We start from the raw sequence: 11,549 nt of genomic DNA, 5'->3' as shown, positions 1-11,549 counted from the left end.
TGAAGCTGGTTGGACACGTGAGGACAAAGGGGACAAGAGGCTGGGGGGGGCCGTGGGACAGCACCTGGGGGGTCATGGGCCTGGCCCCCCACCCCGGGGTACAGAGGAGGAAACCGGGTCCTGGAGCAGGCAGGAGTGAGCTTGGGCCACACAGCCGCGTAAGGAGAGCCCAGTGCCCACTGCCCAGAGGCCCCTCTCCCAGGGGCACCGACTGGCTGTGGTCATCACTAACAGTACGCAGAGAATGCGGATAATACGTGTTATATTATGTTTTACTCAGAGAACTTCCGGCAGTGACTTGTATTCTAACACTGAAGAAAATAAGCCGTGCAGGTAGTTACATGGAACTGAACTACTTAGGTGCGGCTCATGTCATGAAAACATGGAATTTCAGGGGAAAAGGGCCTGGTAGAATCCCTCAATTTTGAGATTAGCAATTTCAAGGCCCAGATCGGTTTATGAACCAGCCCCCATCACATAGCGTCAGACCCGGACCCGGCGCCCAGACCCCCTGATTCCCAACTGCCGGCCCCCTCAGCTCCTTCTGTTACCCGGGTCTCTGCTCCTACACACGCTTCCCTTCCTCCGGGAAGAGGGTCAGAGGGAGACTCAGTTACTTCAAAACTCTGAATGTCTGCAAGTCACCTTTATCTGTCGGCTGGTCATCGTCCTCTGGTGACTATCCGTAACCTACGTCTGCAAGAATCCAGGCCTTGCTAGGACAAGCTCCTTCTTTACACAAACACAGTTCTGGGCTATCAGGTCTAGTTTCCCTGCAAAATGGAACTGGCCGAAAACACTGCTTAGAGGACTGATCCAACACAACCAGCGAGGAAGAGTCAGGCTACTTCACCTTGAGATGCTAAAAACAAAGGACGCGTTTCCCCAAGCCTGACCCATAGGACAGGACCCCATCCCGCCCCTACCCACCAGACAGGACCCTGTCGCTGGACAAGGCCTCTCTCGGTAAGAGGTGCTCACAGAGGCAATTTTGGCAGTGAGGACACCTTGGTTGAGTTACGTACGCAACGCAAAACCAGAGACCACGCTAAGCATGGCATCATGCTGGAGCATGGCATTCTATGACAAAGCCAAAATGGAGCAGAACAAAATCCTGGTCAGTGCACGGCTTGGACCACGCGGGAAGAAAACCACTGTCCAGGTAGGGACAGGATGCAGAAGCCAAGTGCAGCCCTGCAGAAGGGGCTCACCTTTCCCCGACCAGCCCTGTGCCTCCGACGTCTGGCTCAGAGCTCACCTTCTCCTAGGGCCATCGGCGGGGCTGCCGGGCCTGCATCCCCCATCACCCCAAACTCTGCGGCACCAACAGAATACTGCAGAGATTTTGGCCAACAATCACATCCTGAATCATATTCTTCACAGTTGTTTCATTTGTGTTATAGTTGTTTACACAACTTTTAGGGCTGGAACCCCATCTCGTTCTGATCGATCGGGAAGGTCACACAGGGCCAGGGACTTAATGGATACCCACTGATGGTCGACTATTATCACGAAACCTTCTGAAGATTCATTAGTGTGAAAATCCTTTACTCTAAATCAGATCAGAGTCCTTTCCTTCTGCTTGCAAAATACTTCAATCTCTCGTGGATACCCAAAACGAGTATTGGGGACCACTTCTCAGGATGCTTCTCTTTTTAAATTCCTTATTTTAAAAAGACGGTCCCGGGTTTCCCTGGTGGCGCAGTGGTTAAGAATCCGCCTGCCAATGCAGGGGACAAGGGTTCAAGCCCTGGTCTGGGAAGTTCCCACACGCCACGGAGCAATGAAGCCCGTGTGCCACAACTACTGAGCCTGCGCTCTAGAGCCCAAAAGCCACAACTACTGAGTCCTTGTGCCCCAACTACTGAAGCCCGCGTGCCTAGAGCCCGTGTTCTGCAACAAGAGAAGCCACCGCGATGAGAAGCCCACGCACCGCAACGAAGAGTAGCCCCCGCTCACCGCAACTGGAGAAAGCACGCACGCAGCAAGGAAGACCCAACGCAGCCAAAAATAAATAAATAAAATCAATAAATTAAAAAAAAAAAAAAAAAAAAAAAGACGGTCCCTTTTGAAATAACAAGTGTGGTTGCCCGGCCAGAATTCTTTCCTATGGGGAAAGCCCCTCCCCCCAGCTAATCCTGCCCCATCCTTTTTGTCCAGGTGCAGCCCACCCTGGACCTGCCCCTCACCTCCGCCCACACCCACCCGAGGCTGTTTGCTTCCTGCAGGCATGTGACCCAACTCAGGCCAAGCAGAGCCTCCTTCCGACTTTGGGCAGGATGAACGTGAAACGTCGCTTCTCACCTCTGAGTGATATCTGGCAGCCAGTAGCCGCCTCACTGACCCGTGGAGAAGCCCATTTCAGACTGAAGCCCAGCAGAGGTGAGCAGAGCTAGATGGGGGCAGGGGAGATGAGAGGACAGCCTGAAGCCAGGCACCCTGACACCCCAGGTTTTTCTTAAGCTTAGGTGCTGCAAATAAACCACACACCTGAGATTTTCAGTGAGATGCGTGCCCGCAGGAAGCCGGCACCTGGAAGATGAGCAGCTGGTACCCTTCAGTGGGCCCCATAAACCAGCAAGTATCCACAGGGTGACTGCTTCCGGGGAATAAAATAGTGAGGGTATCCTTCGGTAGCTTTCTGACAGAGTTTAAAAGAGGATTTCAGAATAGCCTCTATTTTTCAAGATAAACTTGAAGTATTCACATAGAGGTCATTTCAGCAGGAATTGTTCTGCCTTCACCTCTCCGTCCCCCAGTGTAATTGATTCTGTAATTGATAGGGTCTCACGGGCTAGGAATTTACGACCACAAAAATGGAGGTGGACTGAACCAGGGTCAGAGAGGGCAAAGGGAAGCGGAGTCCCCAGAAACTCTACCAGGACCACGGTCCGTGCAGACAATTCAGCCCCAGTTGGGAGCGAGGTCCTGGGCTCCTGCCTCTGGCTTGTCCCTCACTAGCTCTGCCCTTGTTCTGGTCATCAGAACCCCCTGCATCCCCCTTTCCATGGGGTCCCTGCCGTCATAAACCTGAGGCCGGGCTGCGATTGGGGCACAGAGAATCCAGGCAGGAGGACGTCCGGGGGAGTGCAGGTGATGGGAGGAGTCCCAGCTCCAGGGACAACTCTTCACAGACAACCAAATCCCGAGGCACCCCTCCAGCTCTTCAGAACCTGAGCGGAGGTGTATCGGTGACGTCACTCCTGTTAGGTATCCCCCTGCACACCAGCACCACCACGTCCCAGGGAATCACTGGTTGTGCTAACATCAGCCTCTGTGCAGGTGAGAAGGAGATGGGCCATCCTCCTGCCTCCAGCAGGGCTCACCTTTCCCACCACACCATCTTTCTCAACCCTTCTGTAACTGCTTTTGAAAATCTAACAATTGTCTGAGCAGAAAATAAACGTAGGGCATCAGGTTGAAGAGGAAGCATGATGGGGAGAAAGAGGAAGAAGGTCTTTACCAGGGTGGGGAGGGCAGCTCAGGGCAAAGCCAGCCCAGCAGAGGCTCAGAGGCCCTCCCTGCTGAGCTCACTCAGTCCCTACAAACCCCCCAGCTCTGCTGTTGCACGAGGCACCTCCCTTCCTGTGCTGTAAGATTCCAGTTATATGTTTTATTTGTTATCTACTGCCATGACAGTGCTGCGTAACAAACCACCCAAACTCAGTGCTCTCAACAACCTCCATCTAATACTGCTCACTGTCTACATGTCTGCTGGGCAGTTCTGCTGATCTCGGCTGGACTTGCCTGTGCTCCTGAGGCCTCCGTCTGCCCCTGTCTGGTCTGGGACGGCCCAGCCCAGAGGACTCAGCTTTCCTCCACACATCCCTCACATCCCTCCAGACGGCTAACCTGGCATGTTCGTTTAGCAGTGGCCAGGGGCCAGAGGAAAGGTCCAGGCTGGCAAAAACTCACCACATCTGTGCATCTGTGGACATCAAGATGCTCTGTCCCACTGCAAAGGAAAGAAGGTGGTGGCCAAGCCAGTGCTGGAGCAGAACAAGATCGTTCACAGAAGGGAAGTTACACAGAGAGAAGAAAACGAACAGTAGATGTTCCTAAGTGCCTTGGTTGATTGCTGCAGCAGAGGGGCTATTCACACCTGGCCAACCTGCCTCACTGTAAGGTGTGATACAAATGAGATGCCAGCATGTGCACACCTGCACCACATACTGTACCGTAGCTTAACCATTAAGGGTACAAACTCTGGAGTCACGCTGCTGTGTTTGAATCCAAGGTCCACCACTGGCTAGGTGACAGACTTTGGCCAATTTACTTAATCTTTCCTGTTTATACTTCACATCCCTCATCTATAAAATAGGGATAAGAATCTACCTACCTTAAAAGGTTATAGCAAAACAAATCTATTACAAGCAACACATTTCACAGCACCTACCACAGAGTAAGTGATCAGTAAACGTTGAGCTTATCATTACTTTTATCATGATGATGATGGTGATGGTGATGATGATGATGGTGGTGGTGGTGGTGGTGGTGATGATGGTAGTGATGGTGATGATGATGGTGGTGATGATGATGGTGATGATGCTGATGATGATGGTGATGATGGTGGTGGTGGTGATGATGATGTTGGTGGTGGTGTTGATGATGATGATGGTGGTGGTGTTGATGATGATGATGATGATGATGATGGTAATGATGATGATGGTAGTGATGGTGATGATGATGGTGGTGATGATGGTGATGATGCTGATGATGATGGTGATGATGGTGGTGGTGGTGATGGTGATGATAATGGTAGTGATGATGGTGATGATGGTGGTGGTGATGGTGATAAGCGTAATGACGGTGACAGTAACGATGACGATGATGTTATCATGTGGTTTCCCCCACCCCAACACCCTTACCTCTTCCCTCTACTTTTCTAAATTCTGTTTATTCTAACTTCAGTTCTTATAATGTTGGCATGAGTTTGCTAAATGAAAATGTATATGCACACCTTTTCTCAACAGGAGTGAAATACCACTAATTAATGGGCAACGGATTAAAAAAATGCTCATCATTTCATCCAATGAAAAAGATATTTAAAGTTAAACTATCAATTCAGCAGAGCAGTTCACTCAGCAACCCCAAATTAAAGATACGGGGCTTGCAAGATAGGAAACGGCAGGCTTTTTTGATTTTGAACATGGTGAATTACTGTTAGTGATAATCACATATGGATTTGTAGTATCTAAAATGAAAATATAAATCATATTACCCATGATCACAAACAATAGGAGAACTTTTATGCTCATTTTACACAGTTGTTTTCCTTTAATATAACAGGCAGTCTTTTCATATCGCAACACCCCACTTGACAAATATGACACACTTGGAAGAACTTCGCATTCTTGGCAACCTTCTATTGTTAACGGTTTAGGTTCTATGGAACGTTTAAAAGCAGTGACAAGTATTTTACTTTGTTACTTCTATGAATTGCAGTTTATATTGGAAAACTGGCTTCAGAGAGGGAAATTACAGTGCTGTTTCTGAACAGGCATACTATACCCAGTCTGTTAAAACCTGGGTTTTAGAGATCTAACAATGGAAACCGCGCGGCAGCAGTGGCATCCGAACGTTTCTTTGTGGGGTCTGCCCCAGCTCCGAAAGAAGTGGAATTGAGTGTCAGTATCTCCTGGACTCAGCATTCATTCAGCAAACATTTCCTGGGTGCGAATCTGGGAGCCAGGTCCTCAGCAGTTGTTGCAGGGCACAGATGAATAACACCCAACCGTGCCATCCAGAGGTGCCCGATCCAGAGAGGACGGCAGGGTTAGTTCATCACAGCACGGCGGCCACAGAAGGCGGTGCGTGTGGACAGTCCACGGACGCACACGTGTTCAGACGTCGCTCCACCCTGGACCGTCAGCCCCTGCAAGGCAGCAGTGCTGCCTGACTTATATCACCAACTGTCCTGGCACCTTCTCAGCACAAGACAGGGCGGCTCCCAGGACGGGAAGATTTTGTGCTTCAAGCCCAGAGGGAATGGCTGCATTACCTGGAGGCAACACTGTTTCCTCACTCACCTCCTAAATCTATTTCTCAAAGGAGTAAAAGTAGGCATCTTCTGAAAGAAGCAAACAATAGCCAGAGCGTTGTTAATTGTATTGGTCAGGATCCCAGCACATTCCAAAGGGTGATTAAAAGGAGATTACCAAAGGCACTGTTAGAACGATGCAGACAGGTTTAAAGGGAACAAAATAGACTGAGGAGGCACCCAGGGGCTAGTGACAGGGGTCCTCAGGCCCTGGGGGCGAGGGGAGGGGCCGTTGCCACGGAGACGCTGCCGGCTGGGTGCTGTGCCCTCCCTCACGGCCTGGCCGGGAAGGCGCTGGAAGGACACCCACCCGCCCCTCTCTCCTCGCTGGGCGCTCCGTCACTGGAGATCAAGGATGGGCCAGACGGTGCAGTCCTTCCAGGCTGCCCCCAGCTCAGGGCAGAGCGGGGGGGACACACAGTAGGGCAGCGGGGAAATGCACACCCCACCAGGGAACAAATTATGAATTCTCAAGACTTTCGAGCCTCCACTACTTGCCAGTACAAGGGTTGGTAGTGAAGGCCCGAACAGCGACGGCTGGGGATTTCTCGGCCTCGAGGAGCCCGCGGTCGGGGGCGACGGGTCAGCCAGGCGACCCCGGGTCCCCTCCCCGCCCCCATCCAGTCTCCGCCGCGACTGGCGGGAGTGTGGAGGCGATGGACGGAGCTCCATCCGTCGCTCCCCAGACCCGACCAGCTCCAAGGGCCTGTGACTTCCTTGCCTTTCGGAGGCGGGTGGTCCGGGGCGCTCGCCCGACGTGCGCACGTGTGTGTGGATGGGTGTTGTCGGCTTAAAGAAAAACACACAACCTGAGAACTGTGACTCCAAGTTCTACTCAGGGTCCTACTGCAGACTACAGCCCGGGAGACAGCCTCTCAGGAGCTCTGAGGGAACTGCTCCCAAGAAGAAGAGGGAGAGGCCAGTTTATATATGATTGTTGGCCCGGAAAAATGAGCAGTCAAGCACACATCTTGGTAAAAGATCACTGCTAGTCGCAGAGAGAAGATAACTCAAGTTAATGATTCAGTGCTTTTCTATGTAGGAGAAGATGCAAGAATTAAAATCTTCCTGAGATAGACGTCTAACTACCTAAGGGGCCTGTTGTCCAAAGCACAGAGGGCCTCATCCTGGTTTCACCCTGAATTCCTCTCCAGGTGCCCTGTTGCCAGCGACCGCAGTGGCTGACGACTTAGTCCTTGCAGAGCTGGTGCTCAGCAACCCTCTCTGTTCTTTGTTTACAGTGGTTTTTTTTGGGGGGGGGGGGGTTGGTATCACAGAGGGAAATGACAAGGAATATCAGATAGTTTGATTGTTTTCCGCAAATATCCACAAGCCTCCTCTCCCACGACCTCCACTGGACGTTTATTTGCTGAAATATCTAAATGGGCCAGAAGGAGAGCCGGGTGGCTGAAGGGCACGGCTGGCCCCTGGGCTTCTGAGTCCTGCGTCCTTTCTCACCACATGTCTTGGGGAAAATCCTTCTCACTTTTCCTTTTAGGGCAGAAAATCATGTATAAACACTGCCCAGGAAAGTGGGAGGCAGGTGAGGAAGAGGGACAGGAGTCCGGCGTGTGTGAGGCCACGGGGCACACGTCCAGGAGGACAAACCAACTGCGGGCCAAGTCATTGCAAAGAAGGGTGGAAATCATCCGCGAGGTGGCTTTTCTCTTTTCCTAAAGAGCCCTCCAGGGAGGTGATCGTTACTCCAAAGCTTTCCTGTGCCCCTGGGTTCCACCCGCCGGCTGCATGGGGTGTCTGTCTGCTCCACCTTGGCAAAGGGGCGGCAATATTCACATCCCAGAAAAGAGGAGGGATGAAGAGACAGCAAAGGAGGCTATGATGCCCCGTGAGGGTCACGTCTGGTGATGCAAGATGGAAAAGGAAAGAATAATTGCTTTAGAGGAAAGCACATTTTTCCAAGGCTTTCTGATATTAACCCAAACCCTTTTATCAGTTAACTCTAAGCACAGTTGGATCCCAAGACAAACAAGCCATTTGTCACTGCGGGGATAATTTTCTTTGGGGACACTGAAAGCAATTTTAAAAAGTAATAAGGTATTTAAAGGGGAACCGCCAGGTCAGAAATTAGACTTTTTCAAAAACGCTTTATATCTCTATTCTTCTACCTCACAGTGCTAAGCGAACCCTCAGAAAAACCACTTGTTGGTCGACATTTCTGTTCTGTACTTCGGGTGCAAAGGACCTGATCCCTACACACCCTTCTGACACCAACAGCTCTATCTCTGGGCCATCAGTCGGGAGAGCCTCGGAGGCAACGGCCCCCTCCTTCACCTCCGGTGCTTCCGTGGGAAGACAGGCCACCTGTAAGACCGCCTGTGAGACCCGGTCCTTCCCCACAGCACGCTCGGGGGCGTGTCCCCCAGACCCTCACCGTTAGGTCCACATAGCGCCCACGTTCAGAGAACAGGAGAATAAACAGGCAGGCGAGGCCCCATAACACATCTGCGCGCAAGGAACCGAAGTCAGCTTGCGGGGAGCTCTGGGCTCAGCCCCACAAACATCCCACACGCGCTGCAGAGGTTCCGCTGCCACCCTCCAACCTCCCCGCCAGCCTCCAGCCCTAAACCCTAGCACGGCCCCTCCTCAACAGCCAGCCATCAGCAGAACCCACTAGGACTCACACAGGTTAAACGTGCAAATGTGCGGGACTGGGTCCCCAGAGGTCGGGCCCAGAAGGCCACGCGGACCTCAGGGACAGGGTCAGGCCTGGCCAGAGTCGGCCCCAGTGGAGAGCCGGGGACAGCAGCCGAGAGTTGGAGGGGCAGGTGACGCTGAGAGCCGGGGCAGGCGCTGGGGTCCAGGGAATCAGCCCTGAGAACCAGCTGATGGCGGAAGAGCCATCGGGAAGGCACAGACACGACGGACGGTCTGCGAGGTCTGAGGCGCCGGGCGAGCACTTTCTATCCGCGACATCGTTTGACTCCTCCTAACCCGGGGCGGGGGCGTAAGCATTATTGCCCCCATTTGACAGGTGGAAAAACTGAGACTCCGCTGAGCGACCTGCCTGAGGTCACAGGTGGTCAGTGAGCAAAGAGAGCCGAGACCTGAACTCACCCAAAACCAGCGTCCCATTCAGGTCAATCCGGCTAAACTACCAGCCAGCAGGGTGAAGCGTGACTTCAGCCCACTTCCCAGGGCATCTGCTTTATTATGAGGGACTCCTGAAATTTCAAAAGAAACTGTGGGCGCCAACAGCGAATTTTAGGTACCTCACTAGAAAAACACCCTGATCGGGCCCTCTCCCCATAAATCCAGGGCAAAAACGGGGCTCTCGTCAGTCAGGGAGCTTCCCTGACCATAGCGTGCCCCAAATGTCCCATAACTGAAAGGAGGTGGCAGGACACCCAGCTAAGGAGTCGGGAGATGGGACTCTAGGCCCCCGGGCAGGCCTGGGGGGTCACGGGGCTGCTCCCGGGTCCTGGTCCGGCCGGTACGGCAAAGCTTGCCACGTCCTACAGGAACCACGCACAGTGCAGCCTTTAGGTTCGAAAGGAGGGCAGCTGACTTCACCTCCCTCCCACTGCCCCAGGGACAGCCGACTTCACCCCTCGACACCCCAGTCCTCACACCCGTCAAGGGCAGGGTGAGCCCTGCCCTGCAGACTGGCTGGAACCCAGGGAGACGGTGCAGGAGGGCCCAAGTGGTAGTGGGCTCCCTTCCAGAACACCTGGCTTTGTCCTCCCAGTTTGCCTAAGACGGACGCCCCATGAGCTCCCTTTTCTGAGAGGGGCTTTAAGGGCAACTCCAAACTGTAAAGGAGACGGCTGGCCACCTCGAGGCTCAGACCCCTCAGCAAATGGGATTCTGCATTGGTAGGAAATTTTCCCCGTGGTAAATATCTAAGTGAATGACCACATTCCAGCCGCTCTCGGGAAAGAAACCATTTAAGAAAATCTTTGAGGAATTCTGTCTAAACGAAAAGGAGCTTTTCCCCCGACCACCTATCTCTGTGCATGTGGACAGCCCCGGGCAGGGCCGCTATTAAGGACGGTGGAGGGTTGGTGCCAGGTCACGACGCAGACGAAGCCCCTCTGGGCTCCCTGGGCCCGAAAGCCGCCCCCGACGGCTGAAAGCTGCGCGAAGGAAGTGACAACTTTTAGGGGCTGTTCTCCGTGTATGGGGCGGCAGGTGAGGAAGGGAATGAAGAACAGAACAGGATTTCTGTGTATTGTGGTCACTGTTACCGGGTTTCCAGAAGCCATGGAATAACTGGATTCTTTTGCCCCAAGAAGACTCAGAGCAGGCGCTTTCATTCATTCATTCACTGGGCAAACATGAATGAGCACCTACCGCGTGCCCGGCACTGCTCGGGGACTTCCCTCTGCACGTTCTGTCGTTTCATCTCCATCTGGAGACCGGACGCTGTAGTCAGAGGGTCCAGGGATTGCTGAAGACTTCGAGGGCCCAGCCTCTCGCGTGTCTCAGTCCCCACAGAGAGAACGGGCGTCAGCTGGAAATGCACGAGGGAGAAAGAGGCAAACTTGTCCCGAGTTGCTTGGCCTGCGAGGGTTTGAACCCAGCCCCATGGCCCCAGCCCCCTGCTGTTCCCACCATGTGGTCCTCGGTCCCTTTCCAGGGGACGTGGCTCTTGTACCCACACCAGCTGTTTGCAAAGTGAGCCAAAGCTCCATGAGTCGAGAAGCTGGTGTGAGCTGAGTGAAAACTGAGACCGTAAACACCCACTGGAGGCTTAGGAGGACCTGTGAGGATGTGTTTTACTCGTTGATGCAGAGGATGGAAGCGAAAACATGAGGGATCTAAGCAGCAAAGCGCCTTCCAGAGCACATGGTCCAACCCGCCCACTGTACAGGTGAGGAAACCGAGGCCTTGCGGGGTTTCTCGACCTCCACGCTTCTCCCATGCCGGGCCGGGTAACCCTGCTGTGAGGGGGCCGCCTTGTGCCCTGCAGGCGGCTCAACAGCACCCCTGACCTCTGCCCCCTGGATTCAAAGAGCCCTCGCCGGCTGTGACAACCAAGGTGGCTTCAGACGCTGTCAAATTCCTGGGGGCGGTTGAGAAGCCAGAGCTGAGGCAACAGAACTGTTTACCGAGAGAGGCAAGACCAGAAAGTAGGTCCGCCAGGCACCAGTCTGGCGTTAGTACTCACGACAGGGTTGGTCTCTAGTCTATATAAAGATCTCTACAACTCAGCAACAATGACGACAACAACACCAAAGCTAACGTGGAAACAGGCAGAGGACCTGACCAGACATTCCTCCAAAGAACGTACATAAGTGGACAAAAGCCACAGGAAAAGGAGCTCGGCATCAGTGATCACCAGGGAAACGCAAATCAAAACATAGAATTAGGGCTTCCCTGGTGGCGCAGTGGTTGAGAATCTGCCTGCCAATGCAGGGGACACGGGTTCGAGCCCTGGTCTGGGAGGATCCCACATGCCGCGGAGCAACTGGGCCCGTGAGCCACAATTACTGAGCCTGTGCGTCTGGAGCCTGTGCTCCGCAACAAGAGAGGCCGCGATAGTGAGAGG

The sequence above is a fragment of the Balaenoptera musculus genome, chromosome 13, assembly GCF_009873245.2.
Source record: "Balaenoptera musculus isolate JJ_BM4_2016_0621 chromosome 13, mBalMus1.pri.v3, whole genome shotgun sequence".
Lineage (NCBI taxonomy): Eukaryota > Metazoa > Chordata > Mammalia > Artiodactyla > Balaenopteridae > Balaenoptera > Balaenoptera musculus.
The sequence above is the reverse complement of the archived record's forward strand: the minus strand, read 5'-3'. Positions refer to the sequence as shown.